General features: G+C 36.4%; 1 pseudogene; it reads right to left on the bottom strand.

The window, feature by feature from the left end:
- Positions 1-23,434, bottom strand: part of LOC123554201 (transmembrane 9 superfamily member 2-like) — a 58,687-nt pseudogene that overhangs the window by 10,608 nt on the left and 24,645 nt on the right.

The following is a 23,434-nucleotide window of genomic DNA, read 5'->3' as shown; positions in this document are numbered from 1 at the left end:
CTTTTTACTTACTTTCATGGATATATAAAATACAAAGGATGTGGGATTGAAGATTTTACACAGTTTTAATGACCTGAGCACTGAACATTTTGTAAAACATTTTGCAAAACAGCAGAATCTAAATGGAAAATTTCTTCTCATAAAATACATTGAGATACATTCATCTATTGTTGACAAAAATACAAGTGCACGGAACTACGCATTTCTAACCAGAAGGCGATGGTACGATGGTGAAAACGCGATGATACGATGGTGAAACCGCGATGGTACGATGTGATAACGTGACGGCACGATGGTGAAAACGCGGTGGTACGACCGACATTTAATCATCGTACCATCACACCATCGCGATTTCACTATCGTTGTTTCATCATCGTGCCATCACATTTTCGTCATCGTACCATCGTGAATCGCGGTGTAGTATTAAATAAAAATTCATGATTTTGCAAACGGAACACCGTAAATATATTCAAGCTCTAGGCATCAAGATTTAGACAAGAAGACTTCTTACATAATACAAGTCTACATAAACCCAGTGCACCCCAGGATTGGCCCAATTTTCACCCTGAGGCATGATTGGAACAAACTTACAAGTGGATAGAGTGCTGAAGCTCTACAATTTGAAAATTGTTGACCTTTGACCTCCAAGTGCGACCTTGACCTTTAAGTTAGTGCCCTGGGTGTTGTGCCTGGTATGTCTTCCCACTATAGGGAACATTTGCGCCAAGTATAGTCCCTTGATGAATGTCAGTTATGGACAGGATACGAAAGAGACCTTGTTAATACCATGATATCCTTCGACCCTAAAGTGTGACTTTGAGCTTTAAGCTACAGATCTGTAAGTTAAGTATGGAAACTCATTATTTGGAACGTTTGTACTAAGTGAAATTAAAATCCCTTAACGGGTCGTAGATTCAAAGGCCCGGAAAGGAAAAAAACTTGACCTCCAGTATCATCTTGACATTCGTGAGCTATACAGAAGTTATGGACTGGAAAACAAAAATGACCTTTCACATCAATATCGGCTTTAAATGATTTAACTGTTATCATCAAAGCCTGTATTATGAAGCTATATGAATAAGCATATACAAGTATTATCAAAATGGACCAGACAAGAAAGTGTGGATAGCCGGGAATGACGCAACCTGTGGTGTACAAATAACAGACATTTCATTGTCAGTTACAAAAGCTCTCCATAAAGCCTTTGGTTCATCTCAGCTCAGAAACTTCTTTGACATATTAGTAAAATCAATTCGAGGACAAAAACCCACTGGAAAGTTTAGACACCTATCTACACAGACCAACCGCTAAGACACCCATTTCTTAATACTAAGTGTGACCGTGACCTTGGACCTAGTGACCTCGGTTGTACGCTTTGCCTATCACCTTAATTTGGTTAAGAACTGACGCTAGTCTTATGAAATTCATTTCAGCAGTTTAGAAGATATGGAACGAACACAAATTTGAGTTATCTGATCTTTGACCTCAAAAGTGTGACCTTGCCCTTAGAACTAGTGACCTGGGTTGTGCACTTTGCATATCATCTTGATGCGTTTAACAACTGACGCTAATTCTAGGAAATACCTTTCAGTAGTTAAGAAGATAGGGAGCGGTATTTGATCTATGACCTCTAAGTATGACTTGACTTACCATATACTGTTTAAGATGAAATATAGCTCAATAAAAATAGTTCCAAATGGTAAAATTCCACCAATAAAGTTTCCTGATAACGGTTTCAAACACAATTTCAGTTTCGGAATATGTCTGGGAGTTGGATCAGTTTGCACCGGACGCTTAAACGACTGAAATTTGAGAAATCATTTTAACGAGTTATACAGCTGATATAACAATTGACAAAATCTTCAATAATGCGATAAATAAATAAAAATAATGAAAAACTACAAATGCGTCCATATGACATATAGATGCTTCTGCTATGAGTAGCTAGGAGCATTGTAGGTAATGGCACTTTGACAATAGATCGCGTATACGGGAGTTACGGACTAGAAAAGAAACAAGAGCTGTCGGATGACAGCGCGCTCGACTATTCGAAGAATTGATTGAAGAATGGGGTCAAAATATTTCCATAGATTTTCAGACTAAACAAAAAAATGGATTAAACAAAAAATGTTCCTGTATTTGTGGATTTCGATTAGTCTTGCACTAAATGGCAATGTGTGACCATGATGGCAAATATGTTAAGTTATATGTTAGGCAAAACATGGACTTATATGAAAAATTTAACTTATCTCCAAGTCCAAAAGGGGCCATAATTCAGTCAAAATAGTTGACAGAGTTATGTACTCTTGCCTACAGATGGAAATCATGTTGATAAACTAGTGTTAAAAGTTTCAAAGCCACAGTTCAAATAGTTTTGACAAAACGCTGACTTGTAAGAAAAACTGAACAAATTTGAAAGTCCAAAAAGAGCCATAATTCAGTCAAAATAGTTGTCAGAGTTATGTACTCTTGCCTAGAGATGGAAATCATAATGATAAACAAGTGTTTAAAGTTTAAAAGACATATGTCAAATAGTCTTGACAAAACATGGACATATACAAAACAGAACCAGTTTCCAAGTTCAAAAAGGGCCATAATTCAGCCAAAAAAGAGGAGAGAGTTACGTACTCTTGCCTATTGATAGAGACTATTATACTGAACAAGATATAAAAGTTTCAAAGCCATATGTCAAACACTTTACACAAAATATAAACTGGTACGAAAAACTTAACCAAGATTTCTAAGTCAAAAGGGGCCATAATTCAGTCAAAATGCTTGATGGAGTTATGTACTCTTGCCTACAACTGGATATTGTGATGGTAAACAAGTGTTGAAAGTTTCAAAGCTTTATCTCAAAAGACTTTGTCAAAATGTGGACTGGTACGAAAAACTTAACCAAGATTTCTAAGTCAAAAAGGGGCCATAATTCAGTCAAAATGCTTGATGGAGTTATGTACTCTTGCCTACAACTGGACATGGTGATGGTAAATAAGTGTTGAAAGTTTCAAAGCTTTATCTCAAAAGACTTTGTCAAAATATGAACTGGTACAAAAAACTTAACCAAGATTTCTAAGTCAAAAGGGGCCATAATTCAGTCAAAATGCTTGACAGAGTTATGTACTCTTGCCTATAACTGGACATGGTGATGGTAAACAAGTGTTGAAAGTTTCAAAGCTTTATCTCAAAAGACTTTGTCAAAATATGAACTGGTACGAAAAACTTAACCAAGATTTCTAAGTCAAAAGGGGCCATAATTCAGTCAAAATGCTTGACAGAGTTATGTACTCTTGCCTATAACTGGACATGGTGATGGTAAACAAGTGTTGAAAGTTTCAAAGCTTTATCTCAAAAGACTTTGTCAAAATGTGGACTGGTACGAAAAACTTAACCAGGGTGTGACGCCGACGCCGACGCCGACACCGACGCCGACGCCGACGCCTTGGTGAGTAGGATAGCTCTACTTATTCTTCGAATAGTCGAGCTAAAAATGTCAGCTTTAAATGACTGAAATGTTATTATGAAAGTCTTTACCTAGTTATATGAACATCCTTCTATGCATATACAAAAGTTAAAACCAGACAATAAAATCAATAAATTCCTCGACCTGTACATGTGACCTTGACCTTTGATTTCGGGAAAAAAGTCTTGTGTGTGTGTGTATGTGTGTGTGGTGCACGCGTCTGCGTGCTGGGGGTTTCGTTTTGAGGAGGCTGCGTTTTTGGTGCGTGGCATTCCCTGTTTGATATTTTTCTTTGTTTTTACACTTGACGCATAGTTTTATTATGGCAAGTTATTTGAATATTTGTGTGTACAAAAATATTGAACAAGAAAAAATAAGTAAAATCTTTGTCCTCTGAGAGTGATCTTGGCATTTGGGCTAGAGTCTAGGTCTTACACGCTTGCAGTGACTATTTGTGCCAAGTTATATGAATATTCTCCCAATCATTTATAGTTAAAGAAGTAAAAACTTTGCCTTTTAAGGGTAACCTTAATTTTCAAATAAGGAGTCTAGGTCTTGCACTCAACACACAGTGAAGTTACATGTGAGCTACTTCAAATCCATCAATTCATAAGTTTTACAACGAACTAGAAACGGTGAAGATTTGTGCCAAGTTATATGAATATTCATCCATTCAAACAAAGTTAAAGAAGTACAATCTTTGACCTCTATGGGTCGGGTGACCTTAATCTTTTTGCAAGGGGTCTAGGTCTTGCACTCAACACACTGTCAAGTTACATGTATGGTAAATGTTTGTGCCAAGTGAGTTACTAAATACTCATTCATATATGTAATAATAATAATAAAAAATCTGTAAAAAGATCTTTTGGAAGCAAGTTATAGACCAGACATTAAAAATGACGCAACACATTTTACTTCTAAGTGTGACCTTGGCATTTCAAGGTAGAGGAATGGGCCTTAAAATGACATGTCGTCGTTTTAGGGTGAAATGTTTCACCAAATTATTTGAAAATCCATGCATGCAAAAAAAAGAAAGATACAGAGCGGAAAAATAAAAATTACCTTAAATAACTAACCTCTGTGACATTGTCCTTTAAGATAATGGTATGGGTCTAATACGTGACATGGCAACTTGTTATGGTGAATATTTTGCCCTATGCATGCATAAAAATGTTGAAGTGCAGACAAGAAAAAAATATTCTTATATCGTTGGCCTCTAAGGGAGACCTTGACCTTTGAGCTTGGAGTGTAGATTTTGCACGCAACACATCAGCTTCTCATTTTGGTTATTTGTACCAGGCTATTTTAAAATCCAATAATGCACAAAAGCAAAGATATTTATACGAGTTAACGCACACACGCACGCTCACGCATAAATAGCTGATATTAACAAAGTAGTCTGAATGCAAATGCACAGTACACATTCATTTTTTTCCAAGTAAACTCAGAACTGCTTTTATTTAAATGTTGATCATTTTGATGTCAATTTATAATTGTAAGGCTCATTGGTCATCTTCTTATAATCTCTGTTGTAAATGTAAGAATACACTAATAAAGCCAGATGGTTTTATTTTTCTACGTTTTGGCTCAATTATCATATGCATACACATATCCTCCGCACATTACGCAAATGCCTGTACCTGAAGAATACTTAATTGACACAAAAGTGATCTTTCTATGTGAACACAGGTAGAAGATAAATGTCATAAGATCAATTTGTGTGCAAGTTTGTGAAATAATTTTTGGTTATTTGAAAAACTCCAGAGACTATTTATTGTGTGTCTGTCTTTGAAAATATAAAATTCTATGTCAATATTTATGTTCAATAGTTCTAATACGTAAAAACATTCATGTTGACCTTATGTAGCCCTGCTTTAGGTTTTGCCTTATCTTAATTGCTAGGGAAGTACATTTTACTGCCTATGAGATTTAAATGAGATTTAAATGGTTAAATATTGGATATGGATTTGACAAAAACTGTTCTGACACTACTGCAAAGAGAATCAATCACACAAAATATAGCAGAACCTTTAGCAATATAAGCATTGCAGTAGTTATCCTGTCTCAACAGTTTCCTGTTCATATAAATGACCAAATATTTGTGGACATGTACTTGACTTTCAAGATATCAGAGTATTTGGTGACCTATTCAGTCATCTAGGGGAAACTAAAAGTATTTTAACTGATACAAAGGCTTACGAAGAATGATATCATTTGCTAACGACAAAACATCCAATGCTTGCAAATTACACAACAATTTTCCTTGGAATATGTTTCTCCTTTATTTATGTATAAAAACTGAAAAAGTCACTCCATACCATAAAATTGAAACAATCAATTTTATTACATACTTGTTTCTATTTCCCGTTAAGTTACAATGGAACTGGAACATCAATATTTTTCCATACACTGACGCCTGAATTTCATATCGGGTGCGTGACGTAATTTAATGTATGTCGTTGCATAATTCTTTTATTTAGTTCAGTATTGTCAGTCTTATTCAGGCTATTGAACAAATTCATAATATTTACATTACACTGAAGATATGTATGTAATAAAAAGGTTATTAACTTTGCATCAGAAAACAGGCACTCGTTCTTTAGCGCAAAAATTTTCGCTGCAGAACTCGTGCATATGTCCCGATACAAAGCTGTTAACTTATAAATATCCGATTTTGTATCTATACAACTTCAGACCAAGCCTATTTTTGCAACATGTTCTCAGCCCGCCTGCTTAGCTCAATAGGGAAAGCGCAGATCTACGAATCCCGGGGTCGTGAGTTCGAGCCCTGGGCGAGGCGTATGTTCTCCGTAACGATTTGATAAAATACATTGTGTCTGAAATCATTTGTCCTCCACCTCAGATTCGTGTGGGGAAGTTGGCAGTTACTAGCGGAGAACAGGTTTGTTCTGATATAGAATCCAAGAGCACTGGTTAAGTTAACTGCCCGCCGTTACATAACTGAAATACTGTCGAAAAACGGCGTTAAACCCAAAACAAACAAAGCAACATGCTCTCAAAAAATAGAAAAACAACAAACCTTTTTTCTGAATCCAATAAACGAACCAAGAAGAGTCAATGGAAGGGAAATACCCAACCACAGACCAACGAGTGCAAGTATTGTCATGCCTGGCATAGCAGCACTTGACCCCTCAGCCATAAAAGCTATGTTCATAATAAGAACTAATAAAAACACAACCCTGAAAATTAAAAATGTGCAGGATTTTAAAAAGATACCTTTGCTCATGACAGTCTAAATGTGTTTCCTAAAATAAGCAAATCTTCCACAAAATAACAGTTGCATTCTAATTCCTATGGATTTTATAAAATTGACCCAAAAGGTGAAATATTCCAGAAGTCAGGATGTCCAAGTGGCTGCATTTGTTAACACACATGATGTTGCCATATGATATACAATATACATTTTACTTGACATTGCCAATGAAGAATGTTTATTATGACAAGACATTACAATGTTTGGCTATTCTCACCACAGCTGTCAGTTGAAGGTCTTGTTCCTTAAAGAGACTTTTTTAACTTCAGAGTATGCAAAACTTTGTTAATAAAGAGAATAAGAATAAAAGATGAAACAAAAATATTATTTTAAGATATAAATCACAGTTTGAGCACTTAAACATGCCCATAAACTTCATACCCAAATTGCGAACCATCTGTCAAATGTTATATAATGATTCGGGATTCACCTACCCAGGACAAACAACTGCCGTTAGTAGAGCATTCAGCAGTTTCTTTTTTCCACCAAAACCTGCAAAATGTTAATATATACAGTAAAAATGTGATATGGGAAGTTACAAAATACAAAGCAACAGTTCACGAATAATGAGGCAATGATTGCCCTAGACCGCTCACCTGAGTTACACAGCTTGCTTGAACAGCTTTGGTAGGTCGTCATGCAATGAAAATATTCTGTGACAGGGCAAGTGTTTTCTTACAACAATATTTTCAAAGTTTCCACAAAATAAATATGTGCGGGGCAATGTGTGTGGGGGCTGGAAAGGTTGAGGCTGGGGAATGTGACATAGGATACTGACTTTGGGCCAGCAGCTTCGGAGGAGATTTTGAAGTTTTCTTTTTTCATACAGCCATATAGAAACAAGAGGGCAAAGGTGGCCATAAATCGCTGAGTGACACAGAATAACAGTGTAAACATGTTTTACCTAGTGATTTCATGGAGACATATATTCTGACTAATTTTCGTTAAAATTGGACCAAACAAGAAAATGCGTTCAATAAGCGCTTGATGCCCCCGGTGGCATCCTTGTCGATACAAAGCAAGTCCAAAACGAGGTCAAGGTCAAACTGAGGTCAGGTGATGTATGAAGGTGAGGAATGGTCACAGGTTATATCTGCATTAGTATCAAGTCATTCTAGCAAGGGGTATTGATGCTAGACGAAACGGTCCTATTGTGATTTTTAAGGTGTGTGTAAGTGTGGTTAAAATCAAATATAAAACGTCACATCTATCGTGTTCACAATGTAAAAATCAACAAATCAACAAATTTTGGCTCTTTCAGAGGTCAATCAGGGGCCGTAATGCCGGAACCTACGAACTGATCTGACTGATTCATCATAGAATCCAAGTTAAGTTTGTATCTAATCAAACCATAAATGAAGTCTCTATATGGCTGCAAAAGCCAAAATAGCAATTTTTGGCCCTTTAAGGGGCGATATCTCTGGAACCTATAACAGAATATGGCTAGGTTTCGAACAGAACTGAGATATTAAGCCAGTACAAGTTGTGTGCAAGTTTGATAAAAGTTGATTGCAAAATGTGGTTTCTATCATGTTCATAATCCAAAAATAACAAATTCTGGCCCTTCAAGGGGCCATAACTTTGGAACCCGTGAAGGAATCTGGCCAGTTTTCGAAAGGAACCGAGATATTATGCCAATACAAGTTGTGTGCAAGTTTGATTATAGCTAGTTGCGAAATGTCGTCTCTTACGTGTTCACAAGCCAAAAGTAGCAAATTATGGCGCTTTAGGGGCAATAACTTTGGAACCCATGATGGGATCTGGCCAGTTTCCGAAAGGAACAATTCAAGTTGTGTGCAAGTGTGGTTAAAGTTGATTGCAAAATTTGTCTCTATCGTGTTCACAAGCCGAAACCTTTTAAGGGGCCATAACTATGGAACCCATAATGGCATCAGGCCAGTTCTTGAAAAGAACCGAAATATTATGCCAATATAAGTTGTGGTCAAGTTTGATGAAACTTAATTGCTAAATGTGGTCTCTATTGTTTTCACAAGGAATTGTAGCTATGTAAGGAAAACTAGCCTGCCCCCTAGTTGTCGTGTTTCTTAAGGAAATATAATTATTTGAAAGATTTTGGTATAGCGTCATCCAAGGAACATTGCTGGGAACTAATTCTGAAATCCGAACAACAGTTTCAGAGATTTTCAATTTTTCCACATAGTCATATAGGGACAATTAGCTCCGCCCCTCGGCTACTGTCTTTTTAAACGAAACATAATGATTTGAAGAATTTGGTATAGGTCACTAAACGAAGATTTTTGTGAAATTATTTCAAAATCTGACCAGGTATTTCTTCGAAGAGAAGTTTTAAAGTTTTTCCTTTAGGTTGCCATGGCAACCAGAATTCAGCAAGGATGACCTAGATTTGAAAGAATTTGAAAGAGGACTACCCAAGCATTCCTGCGAAATTTCATTGAAATTTACGTAACCATTTAGGAGATTTCTTTAAAGAAATCGTGCACAACTGACGGATGAGGGGCAGACAGACGACGGACGAACGGACAATGGATATCCAATGATCCTAAAACACTCACTATGAGCACTTTGTGCTTAGGTGAGCTAATAAAAAGACAGTAATTAAAGATGAAATTCTAGTTTGTCAAGAACATTGTCACAACTGTATTTACTTGTGTAGTATCTCAAAGTACTAAATTTTCCAGGAAGAAATTTGCCAGTGACTCCAACAAGTTTCTTTACTTTTAGTGGCCGTACTTTAAATCAAACAAATGACAGTAACTTACCATAGACAAATTAAATCTACTGATAACAATTTCTCTATGACTTTTAACTGAACAAGATACATAGCAAAATATGTTTACATATAGCTCAGTATATTATTCTTTTGAAAATGTGAAGCATCAGACGGATTGTAAACATTTCATAAACATAAAAAATACCTTTATACAGTCTAGCTGATACGTAACCTGCTGGAAATCCAAGGCAAACAAAGAAGGCCAAACCACTGGTCTCTAATGCTCCTCTATTGGCAGGCGACAAAATACCCATGGATGCAAACACTTAAATATTAGAAAAAAAAATCAATCTATCAATCAAAGCGATAACTTGAAAGCAAGCTTATATTATAGTACAGTGTTTAATATATTTTGATGGGTTTAACATCACATTGACACATAATCAAATGTCGACTATGCAGCTTTTAATGATGAAGACCCCTGAGTATCATTTAAGGAATGGGCAGACACCTGATAGAATCACCTACCCTCACATGAATAAATTTTATACCGCAAGCAATATTTCGATTTGGTTATATATAATCTAACGATACAAGACTTGCCACCACTGAATTATTTTAACATGTACAACTATGTAAAGCAACTACATGTTAGATGACTCAGTGAGCAACCTTTACCACTCGGTCATGGAGACCCCATATTACATGTATATCATGCACTAGTAATTATAAATACACAAGACAACCAGGCCCCAGCGTTCTCAAGTTATCATCCGGAAACAGTTTAACTGTTCAGGGTCAAGGTGACCATGACCTTTTACCTACTGACCTCAATCAATAGCGGTCGTCTGCAGGTCATGACCAACCTCCCTATCAACTTTTATGATCTTAGGCCCATGCGTTCTTGAGTTATTATCTGGAAACCGTTCCACTGTTCCGAGTCATTGTGACCTTGGATCTGTTGACCTCAAACTCAATAGAGGTCATCTGCTGGTCATTACCAACATCTCTATCAACGTTCATGATCTTACGCCCAAGCGTTCTTGAGTTATCATCCCCAAACGGATTGGTCTACATACCGACAAACCGACCGACCGACCGACATCTGCAAAATAATATATCCTTCCACATCTTCGAAGGGGGGTGCATAATTACGTGATAAACGTTATAAAGATAAATCAGGTCTTTGTACAACAAAATACAACTGGATTGACATTTCTACACAACATTACTTACGGAAACAAAGTCAATTTTCACTACTGTTAAAAGTTTAAAATTCAGATTTAGAATTAGGAACTGTGTCATAACTTTCTTTAAAGCAAACATGTTATTTGGAAGCTTTGAAACTGGCAGACAAGCACTCTCATAATGTTGGACAGACAAGCAAATGTGGTACATGTAAAACCAAGAGAGTAAAACGATGAGAATTTTTAAAGATTAAATGAATGCAAGTTTAATATTAAGGTACACAACCTTTGTATATAAACTGCTATCATACCTAATGTTAAAGCTGATGTCAAGATGAGCTGAACACCACTGCCAATGAAAACTGCCAGTAGCATACCACAACTTGGAGGCCGGAATGTATCTCCATAGATAAGTTTCCAATTAAACGCGTTGTCACTTTTCGTCTTACAAAAGCAAATCTGTAATATTGAAAATGGCATTCTATATACTGCTACTTTGTCAACATTTATTCAAGTTTCATGATGGTTGTTTCCCTGTACATTGTATATTAAGGTAAAAATGTAAAGGAAAAGGTTGCTTTCTAAACGTAGGTACTATAGATACCGTAACAACATACATACAATTATCGCACCTGTATATAATGCACAGTTCTAATTTGAGCATTAAGTCTTGAGAAAACCGTTTTTGGTCAAGCCAGATGGAAAGAAAACATAACTGAAAATCATGTAGAAATGTTAACACCCAGTGATTAATTATCTTTAAGCAAGCAAGTCGTGTTATTGGTACTGTTTAGTTTGTCAGCATGAACATTTCGGCCGGGGTGGTTCCAATACTCCCGTTATCATAGCTTTGGGTATTGTATTATCGCCCATTGGATATGGTGCCTGCTTTTTAATTTTACCATTGGCAGTTCCTGTGATATGTAGGCTTCTTAACCTCATATCCCCTTTCTCAATTCCAGTTTGTTTAGTTCTGCCCATTGTTTTCTTGTTTAGGGCAAACCCATTATTTTAACTGGGGACCATACGCCGCTATTTATGGAATTACACGCTAGTGTGTCATTGCAGGTTCCATGTGCACCGTCGTATGAATACATCTGCGGATGTTTCTAAATTGATTTTTGTACTTGTAGCATGTGTAAATGTTGAGGGGCTAGAGGGCATGGACGGTAGCATGCATGTCCACTACCGTCCATGAACAGGCTCAATCAAACCGAGCCTGCAACTTCGTTTTTGTCGTGTTGAGCGACCTGTGGAATTTCCACTTTTTCTTTTTTACAGAAGTCTTAACTGTCAGAGTTTGAGAAGTGTTTTGTACAAATAAACCACTCTTATCTGCTTAGGAGAAATATTTGTTTTTAGCCTAGATAGCTTTAGTCTGAAGAGTAATTTCCCTTTACCAGAATGGCAAAAAATTATGAACAAACCTGTTTTGAAGTTGGAAAATCATCTAAGCAGGTGTACAATATGCACCCTTAATTTTGGGGTGGTCCCAAGGATAAAAATCTACGCAGTATACACGGGTATTATTGGTAGTCGACAAATGGGCAGCAGATGTTTTATCTGTCCTATAATCTTTCAGCCAAGGCTGATACAGATATAAAGTCAATACCTACGACTGAACACTAGTCATGATATTTGCTGCAACTGGGAATCGAACCCAAGTAACTAGCATTATTGTACAACCTGCTAGAACATTGTGCCACTAAGTCTGTTGTAAAATATATGACAAAAATTGACAATAATATAAATAGGAAAATTGCTAATAAATGAATACTTTGTCACTTACTGTTTTGTCACTTTTTGTAGTTGTAGATTTTGACAACATTTTCCATACAATTTTCAACAATATACCCGTCATGAAAACAACAATCACCAGTGAATTTACAATACTGTAAATAATATAAATATGTATTTTGTTTAGTATATACTGTGAATCATTAATATTCGTGGGGGGACTAATGTTTACGGATTTCATAGTTCCAGTTAATCCACAAAATTCAAATGAACTAGTAAAATATGTAATCATCTATTGTTCAAATTCTGAAATCCACCATTTCATGTTCCAACGAAATAGTCATTTTAGCCGAAACCACAAAACGTTGGCCTATGAAATTAGATGATTTTACAACAATAAAGCATTAACAGGCTGGAATGAAAAACAAACCAGGGGTATCTCTAATAATAAAACTGTTCCAATATCTTGCTATTAATTTGCTTATATTACACTTATATAGTATCAAGACATTTCAGTGAACTGGTATCAGCAAGAAGAAAGCATTCTTTGTTTACAAAAAGCACTTAAATGACATTGCATTTTAGTCTCCATGAAAGCTTTTCATTTCTAACTAAACTAGAGCTGTCACAAGAGTGATGAATTACACCCCCAAAATAAGGCTTTGCCACAGAGTCAAAGTCGAACCTCAAAATCAATAGGGGTCATCTGCTAGTCATGATCAACCTCCCTATCAGGTTTCGTGATCCTGGGCCCAAGCGTTCTCATGTTATCGTTCCGAAATGGTTTAACTGTTCCGGGTCACTGTGACCTTGACCTTTAACCTATTGACCTCAAAATCAAACGGTGTCATCTGCTGGTCATGACCAACCTCCCTTTCAACTTTCGTGATCATAGGCACAAGCGTTCTCAAGTTATCATCCGGAAACCGTTTAACTGTATCGGGTCATTGTGACCTTGAACCTTGACCTACTTGACCTCAAAGTCGAACTTGATCTGTAATTTATGATGTTAAACACGTGTACCATCATTTATGATCCTTGGTCCAAGCGTTCTCAAGTAGTCATCCAGAAACCGTTTGAAAGTTCCGGGTCAGTCTGAACTTGACAAATGACCTACAGACTTCAAAGTTGAACCTGACATGTATTTTATGAAGTTACACCTGTGTACCAAAATAATTTAAATCCGTCAAACTGTTGCAAATGTAAAAAGGTGTTTGAAACTTGTGACCCAGTTTTTGACCCCAGATGTCCTAGATTTTGATACAAAAAAGTCTTTTAAAAAAATAACAGGTATACCATGAGCTAATTTTTTAACCTTTTCACAGAAAAGTTACTTCGGTGACCAACTACCAAAGCCTTATCAAATCACTCTAATCTCAGACTAGTAAAAACTTGCTCGTCACAGCATAAAATAGTTTTAATATTACATGCATTTCTCCGGAATCACTTCTTGAATTTGAAACAATTTCACAGAATGTCCTTTGGGTGACCATCTACCTACTAGTAGATAGTTTATATTATTTTGATTTGTTAAAACGTGGCTGTCAGATGACATGATCACTTTTCTATTAAGATATTTAGGGAAACACATGACCAGATAAATTGTATAGGTCTGTGTGGTCAATTATTCACCAACGAGTCCTTCCAATACTGCTTAATTATGTTTTTCTTTTTAATCATTTACGTCAAACCCTATCTATTGTAAAGGAAAGTAGTAATACAGGATAAAGAAGATTCTCGAAAAGAATTTAGCTACCTGTATAAAGGCTTCCAAAGGGTAACAGGCATCATCCCAGGTTTTCCAGAAAAATGTAATGCCATCACTTCCAGTTAATCCAACTTTCAGAACTACATTATTAAGATTTTCCTTTTTCTTATTATTTGGTTTAAGGACCTATTGTTTGACCCCAGATCAACCAGTTTCAAACAGTCGACAATCTACGACTTCTGTATTTCAAATAAATCAATAAGAAAGTACTGGTTGGGAGCCAGTGTCTGAAAAGGACCAGTTTCCGGACACACAAGTGATAACCGCTTTTTTTTAGTGTTATTCATACAATCGTTTCAGCTAGGTAATTTAGATGTTTGTTTTTAATGTCTACAACAATCCACTTTTTCGCAAGTCTGTATAAATTTAGGTTTTATGATGATACCTAACCTGCGTGTACACAACAACAAATATCAACAAACTTTGACTCTTGCAGGGGTCAATCAGGGGCCGTAACCCCAGAACGTATGACTGGATCAGACGGATTCATCATGGAAATTAAGATCTACTGTAAAAGTTGTTAAAGACATTTTGTAAGTTTGTATCAAATCAAACAATAAATGAAGTCTATATATGGCTGCAAATGCCAAAACAGCATATTTTAACCATTTAAGGGGCCATAACTCTTCAACCCATGATGGGATCTGGCCAGTTTTCATCATGAACCAAGACATTATGCAAATACAAGTTGTGCGCAAGTTTGATTAAAACTGATTGCAAAATGTTGTCTCTATCGTGTTCACAAGAAATTGTGAATGGACGACAGACGAAAGGCGATCACAAAAGCTCACCTTGTGACTATGTGAGCGAAAAATTAGGCAAGTGATTATCAGGCATTTTGCATAGTAGTTGCAGGATAAATTAGAAAAAAAGTTACCTGAACCAATGAATTTTGTTCATTGACCAGTTATCTAAAATGTAATCCCACCGCGACGCCCACTTTGAATCGGTAAACACCTGTAAATAACTGTGCAAATACATCATATATTTACTGCCATTTATTATACTGCAGTGTATTTGACTATACATTTTTAGGAATTATATCTCTGAATTTCAAAACTTTCATTAAAGGGAAAGGCAACGTTGTTCTAATGTTAATTTTGTCAGCTGGGATTTCTTAAATCATTTAAAGAAGTGAAAGAATTCCCAAAATCGGAGTAAAAATGAGAAAGTTATGAGCATTTAAATATTTGGTCAAATTGGCGGCCATTTTGTTTCCATGGCAACAAAAAACAAAACGGCGGATTTATTACATTTATAGATACACATTTGAACTGCATTTACTTATTACTGAAAATTAATCCCTCTACTTTGTCCAGCTATAATGAAAGAAATGATCATGTTTTACACTTTACACTCAAGAAACATATGACAATTAGTCTTTTAAAAGGTTATAAACACACTGAAATGGCTGCCTCCATTATCAGCCATTTTCTTAAATTTCAAACTGCCATATCTTTTTCAATAGTTGTCTGATTTTAAAAATTCTTTCAGCATTATTAAAGGCTTAACGATGGTTTTCATATCAAATTAACTTATTTTCAGGCTTTCCTTACCCTTTAATACAATATTAATCAGACATTAATACATAGCTTTTGAAAATTATTGAAAGTGCTTATTTAAATCAGAACAGAATTTGAAAATCTATTATTAACACTTTGTAATATTATATTGCTTAATAAAATGTATTTTCAAAACTGCATTATTAAAGTACTCAGGAATGTTAAACTGACCATACCTTTTAGCATTTTAATATGGTTCTAGTTTAAAAAAAGTTCATATTTGTATTGGTAAAGTATAGAACGGCAATACTAAAGTCTTTTATATGTTACATACCAGCCATTTGACAGAGTACGTATATCTGACAGTTGTTTCCTCTTTTAACTCCCAACCTTTTATGCCCATTGGATATTCATTCCTGCACATCATATCACCCTGTGAATTTGCATCATATGCAACACTGGAAAAAAACAATCAAGATATCGATATGTTAACTAACCAAGTGAATTCTGATCTACAACAACTCTTTGATTCCTACATTTCATTACAACATTGTTGTAACAGAACCTTGATCAAGGATTTCACATCCCAGCTGGCAGGAGTTTTCCAAGCCTGGCAGACACGCTGAGTGTGACCAAGCCTACTAAAGTCCATAAGCATCAAATAAGCCCCAAATCAAGCTATAGTTATCATCACCTTTCAGTTATATACCTCAATCCATTCTTAGTTTTAATTTCAGCATAATATGACTACTAACTCTGAAACAAATGATTACTTATTTACCAGGTCATGACTATTAAATAAATGTAACTAGCCAAGACACAGCCAAAACATGGAATCCTGTGGCTTTGATTTTTCTTGCTAGATATCTATTTGCAACAAGAGGGCAAATGTGGCCTAACTCGCTCATCTGACCATGACTATTTGACCTTTAATATACAGGTGAAACACTGAACCATGAATGGTAACATCTGTGTTTAATACACAAAACAAAAGCTGTAACAGGAGTCAGCACACTCAACTATTTTGATGCTGGATAGTGAAATAAAGCAAGTCTGAGGAAACTGGAGCTGTCATTGAAATGTTTAATGACTGCAGTGCAGATGAAGATATTGGACAGTATCAAATATAACTAGAACTGTCACAGGAGTGACCCATACCCCCACCATACGGTCTTATCACAGAAGAATGACAACCATAAGTAATCTTAAAAATACTTAGAATAATATAAAAATGTCAAAAAAGCTTAATACTTAAAAAAAAGTTTACTCGTCTTTGGAGTACTTCATCCTGGGCTTCCACATATAAGTAATACTAGTATAATTATGTGCCCTGGATGAGGGATGAGGTAAATATAAAAAATCTCTAATATTAAGATAACTAAAAGTGAATACAAAAAAGTCTTACCGACCCATGCTACCACAGAAAAATGTTTTTACTTTTTACATAGGACTGATAATAAAAAAGTTAGAAAAATACCAAAAATATTGAAAATCTAAAAATAGGATTTCTAAAAATAGACAAACTCCTGGAATTTAAGGGGAAGAAACTCAGTACAAAAGTTAAAAATAGGTTACTTCCCTTTGGCTCTTAGCCAATACGAATGAGATATAGTGAAAATACATCAAAATTAACCTTAAATTCTAAGTAAAAGGGGACATAATTCAAGAAAAATTGGTGTCAGAGTTATGCACCTTGTGTCACATGATGGGGGTGATGAGTTGGAACATCTATTTTAAGTTTAAATCAAATCCATTTTGTAGTAACTGAGATACAATGAATATACATTAAAATTAACCTTAAATTCTAAGTAAAAAGGGGCATAATTCATGAAAAATTGGTTTCAGAGTTATGCACCTTGTGTCACATGATGTGGGTGATGAGGTGGAACATCTAGTTTAAGTTTGAATCAAATCCATTTTGTAATAACTGAGATATAGTGAAAATACATCAAAATCAACCTTAAAGCCCTGCTCCTGTCTTACATTTTAACCTCGAATTGTCACTGAAAAGCATGAAAATTCTGACTATGAGCAGTGACGCCTGTCAAAATAGAGTCTATTTTATATAAAATTCTATATGAAATACCCGTGATTTTGCATGCTAAGTGTGGCACGTGGTCGTTAACTGTTACCTATTGTAATCACGGGTTGCATACAAACAAAAGAATTTGAATAGCCGCGGAGCAGGGCTTTAAATTTAAAGTAAAAAGGGGACATAATTCATAAAAATTGATGTCAGAGTTAAGCACCTTATGTCACATGATGTTAGTGATGAGGTGGAACAACTATTTTAAGTTTGAATCAAATCCAGTTAGTAATAACCTAGATATAGTGAAAATACAACAAAATTAACCTTAAATTCTAAGTAAAAGGGGACATAATTCATGAAAACTTGGTGTCAGAGTAGCTATGCACCTTATGTCACATGATGTAGGTGATAAGTTGGAACATCTATTTTAAGTTTGAATAAAATCCATTTAGTAATAACTGAGATAATAGATTTCGGGACGGGACGGGACGGGACTGGACGCGACGCGACGCGACAAAACTTGACTCCTATATACCCCCCTCCAAACATGCTTGGTTTGGGGTATAATTAGTAATAACCAAGATAGAGGTAAGGTGTATCGAAACATTAAGTAAAAAATAGTTTATAATTTATGGAGCACTTGTGCAAGAGTGATGTACCATGGCTAATAATGTGGAACAACTATTTTAAGTTTGAATCAAATTTACTTAATAGTAATAACTCAGACAGAGCAAAAGTGCATCAAACCTTGAACCATAAATTCTCAGTAAAAAGGGGGCATAACTCATAACATATTGCTGCTAGATTTGTGGACCAGGTGTTACATGATGGATGTGATAGTGTGGAACAACCAGTTTAATGTTGAATCTAATCCATTTAATAATAACAAAGATGTGGTGAACAAGATCTGTCAAAATTAGTGAGTGACATATGCCCCCGAAGCGTGCTCAAGAATGCTACAGTTGTCCGCGCAAGAAATTGTGACCAGACAAAAAACATTCTCCAAAGATAACCTTGACCTTGGAACTAGGGGCCTGGGTCTTGGGCATGACACATCAACTAATTTTTTGTTGGGTTTAACGTCGCACCGACACAATTATATGTCATATGGCGACTTTCCAGCTTTGTTTGTTTGTTTGTTTGTTTTGGGTTTAACGCCGTTTTTCAACAGTATTTCAGTCATGTAACGGCGGGCAGTTAACCTAACCAGTGTTCCTGGATTCTGTACCAGTACAAACCTGTTGTCCGCAAGTAACTGCCAACTTCCCCACATGAATCATCAGAGGTGGAGGACTAATGATTTCAGACACAATGTCGTTTATCAAATAGTCACGGAGAACATACGCCCCGCCCGAGGATCGAACTCGCGACCCAGCGGTCCGTAGACCAACGCTCTTACCTACTGAGCTAAGCGGGCGGGCTCTTTCCAGCTTTGATGGTGGAGAAACCACCGACCTTCCGTAAGCCAGCCGAATGGCTTCCTCACATGACATCAACTCATTACAGGAAACATTTGTGCCAAGTAATCTTTAAAACCCTTGATGAATGGCAGAGTTATTGACCGGACAGGAATCAGACCATGTTAACCTTTGACTTCTAAGTGTGACCTTGGCCTTAGAGCTAGGGGTCTGAATCTTAGGCACGATACATCATCTCATTATGGGGAACATATATGCCAAGTCATTTCAAAATCATTTGATGAATAACAGAGTTATGAACCGACACGAAACAGACCATGTTAACCTTTGACTTCTAAGTGTGACCTTGACCTTAGAGCTAGGGATCTGACACATCGGCTCATTATGGTAAACATGTATGCCAAGCAATTTCAGAAGAGCTGTCACAGGAAACAGCGTGCTCGACTATTTCGATGCTGGATAGCGGAACTGGATGGGAACATCTGAGGAAGTTTGAATCAAATCCTATCTCTTATAACAGAGATGTGGTGAAAATGCATCAAAAAACCTTAAATTCTAAGTAAAATAGGGGCGTAAACTCATGAAAAATTGCAGAGCTGTGGACCTTGTGTCATATGATGTGGGTGATGATATGGAACAACTACTTTCAGTTTGAATTGAATCCATTTAGTAATAAGCGAGATAGAGAGAAATAGCATCAAAACTTTAACCTGAAATTCTAAGAAAAGATGGGGAATAATTCATGAAATATTGGTGCCAGAGTTATGGCCCTTGTGCCATATGATGTGCTTGTGATGTATTTTCATTTTGAAACAAATCCATCACGTAATTACAGAGATATAGAGATAGTGTGTGACAACTTTAAGTAATGTTGGACGCGGAAAGACGCCGACGCTGGGTTGAGTAGGACAGCTCTCCATACTTCGTATAAACAAGGTAAAAATCCCTTCATCGAAATAGCCCCTGTTAACATCTGACCTCTAAGTGTGGCCTTGACCTTAAAAGTAGGGGTCTGGGTCTTCCGCATGACACATCGTCTCATGATGGTGAACATTTATGCCAAGTTATTTCAAAATCCTTTTATGGATAACAAAGTTACAGCCCGGACAATAATTTAAATTATGCACGGGCAGACGGACATTGCGGTTTTAATATGTCCATCTTCAAGAGCATAAAACGCATCAAAATTAAATTGAAATTCTAAGGAAAATGAGGTTATAATTCATTGCAATATTTGCAACAGAGTTATGGACCTTATTTCATATGATTCTGATAATGATGTGAACAACTATTTTAAGTTTGAATCAGATTCATAAAGTAGTAACAAAGATATAGTGAGCGTTCACTGCATAACGAGTTTGAAGGAGATCTTTAGCTCTAATGGCCCCCTCGAGGGGCAAAGTATCCCCATTTAAAAACAAGGAGCTGCGTTCAATAAACGCTTGATGCCCCCGGTGGCATCCTTGTCGGTAGATTTTCCAAAACGAGGTCAAGATCAAGGTCAAACTGAGGTCAGGTGATGTTTGAAGATGAGGAATGGTCACAGGTTACAGCTGTATTAGTATCAAATCATTCTTGTAAGCGGTATTGATGCTAGACGAAACGGTCCCATTTGGTTAACCAAGAGATGGCCCATACAAAGCAACCTAGGTCCAAAACGAGGTCAAGGTCAAGGTCAAACTGAGGTCATGTGATGTCTGAAGATAAGGAATGGTCACAGGTTACATCTACATTAGTATTAAGTCATTCTTGTAAGGGGTATTGATGCTAGACAAAACGGTCCCATTTGGTTAACCTCGTACGGACGGACGAACGGGCAGAACAATCACTATATGCTTCCCGCATCAGTAGATGCCGGGGGCATAAAAAAATTGAAGATTGCCACACAATGCCATACAATGATGCTACAGACACAGTTTCATGACAGGAAGTTGTTTAAAGGTTTTTCCAGGTTTACCTCAAGCGGTATGAGGAGGATCAATCATGCGTTTCATGAGAAAAAGTTATTTAAAGGTTTTTCTGTATTAACATCTTGCAGCCACTAAAAGAGGTTAAATGCCAATATTGAATAAAATTGTGAAAGGACCTTACAAAGAAGCTACAGGCAAGAATTGATAAAGATCCAGCGAGCAGTTCATGAGAAGAAGCCATTTAAAAAATTTTCTATTCTTAGCTCTAGTGGCCCCTATAAAGGGCCAAGTGTCCCCATCTCAAAGAAACTGAGAAAGGACCCACAATAATGCAACAGAGCAAGTCTGATGAAGATCAATCATGTGGTTCATGGAAAGAAGTCATTTAAGTTTTTTTTCTTTTTTTAGCTCTAGTGGCGTCTATAATGGGCCATGTGCATCCATTTGAACAATTTTGGGAAAAGACAAAGTTTAAAAGAGACCACTCTGAAACCGAAAACTGATTAAACACCTATTTCTATACAGTGACATATTCAATGGCGTTGTACATAATAATAATAATAACAAGAGGACCATGATGGTCCTGAATCGCTCACCTGTTCCCACATGACCCAGTTTTGAGTATGACGTCGTTTTTTCTATTATTTGATATAGTGACTTAGTTTTTGAGCTCATGTGATCCAGTTTTGAATTTGATCTAGATATCATCAGGATAAAAATTCTGACCAATTTTCATGAAGATCCACTGAAAAATATGGCCTCTACAGAGGTCACAAGGTTTTTCTATTATTTGACCTATTGACCTAGTTTTCAAAGGTACGTGACCCTGTTTTGAACTTGACCTATATATCATCAAGGTGAACATTCTCACTAATTTTCATGAAGATCTCATGAAAAATATGGCCTCTAGAGAGGTCACAAGGTTTTTCTATTTTTATACCTACTGGCTTAGTTTTTGACCGCATGTGACCCTGTTTCAAAACTGACCTAGATACCATCAAGGTGAACATTCAGACCAATTTCATGAAGATCTATTGAAAAATATGGCCTCTAGAGAGGTCAAAAGATTTTTCTAATTTTAGACCTACTGACCTAGTTTTTGACCGCAGCTGACCAAGTTTCAAACTTGACCTATATATCATCAAGATGAACAGTCAGACCAATTTTCATACATATCCCATGAAAAATATGGCCTCTAGAGAGGTCACAAGGTTTTTTCATTATTTGACCTACTGACCTACTTTTTGAAGGCACGTGACCCAGTTTCAAATTTGACCTAGATATCATCAGGATGAACATTCTGACCAGTTTTTATGAAGATCCATTCAAAAGTATGGCCTCTAAAGAGGTCACAAGGTTTTTCTGTTTTTAGACCTACTGACCTAGTTTTTGACCGCACGTGACCCAGTTTCAATCTTGACCTAGATATCATCAAGGTGAACATTCAGACCAACTTTCATACAGATCCCATGAAAAAATTGGCCTTTAGAGAGGTCACAAGGTTTTTCTATTATTTGACCTACTGACCTAATTTTTGATGGCACGTGACCTAGATTCGAACTTGACCTAGATATCATCAAGGTGAACATTCTGACCAATTTTCATGAAGATCTTGTAAAATATATAGCCTCTAGAGAAGTCACAAAGTTTTTCTATTTTTAGACCTACTGACCTAGTTTTTGACCGCATGTAACCCAGTTTCGAACCTGACCTAGATATCATCAAGGTGAACATTCTGACCAATTTTCATAAAGACCCCATGAAAAATTTGACCTCTAGAGTGGTCACAAGGTTTTTCTATTATTTGACCTACTGACCTAGTTTTTAACAGCACGTAACCCAGTTTCGAACTTGACCTAGATATCATCAAGGTAAACATTCTGACCAATTTTCATGAAGATCTTGAGAAATATATGGCCTCTAGAGAGGTCACAAGGTTTTTCTATTTTTAGACCTACTGACCTAGTTTTTGACCGCACGTGACCCAGTTTCGAACTTGACCTAGATATCATCAAGGTAAACATTCTGACCAATTTTCATAAAGATCCGATGAAAAATGTGACCTCTAGAGTGGTCACAAGCAAAAGTTTACGCACGGACGCACGGACGGACGACGGACGCTGCGCGATCACAAAAGCTCACCTTGTCACTTTGTGACAGGTGAGCTAAAAATAAAAATAATAACAACAATAATGATAATACCAATAATGATGATGATGACAATAACTATTTAAACAAACAGTCATGACCTCAATCTGTCCCCTGATGCCATTTTACCCCTGTTGCCAAATACCAGTGCTTAAAGCCTTACATGGTACGCCAAGACGGGCTGCATATAGAGATTCAAACCCCCTGGTTAATGGTGCCATCAATTATTATTTTAAAACAAGAGGGTAATAATGACCCTGGATCGCTCACCTGAGTAAAATGAGCAACATGTTTTAAATGTCAAACTGA

This window comes from Mercenaria mercenaria, chromosome 7 (assembly GCF_021730395.1).
Source record: "Mercenaria mercenaria strain notata chromosome 7, MADL_Memer_1, whole genome shotgun sequence".
Lineage (NCBI taxonomy): Eukaryota > Metazoa > Mollusca > Bivalvia > Venerida > Veneridae > Mercenaria > Mercenaria mercenaria.
This window is presented reverse-complemented; position numbering and strand designations above follow the sequence as displayed.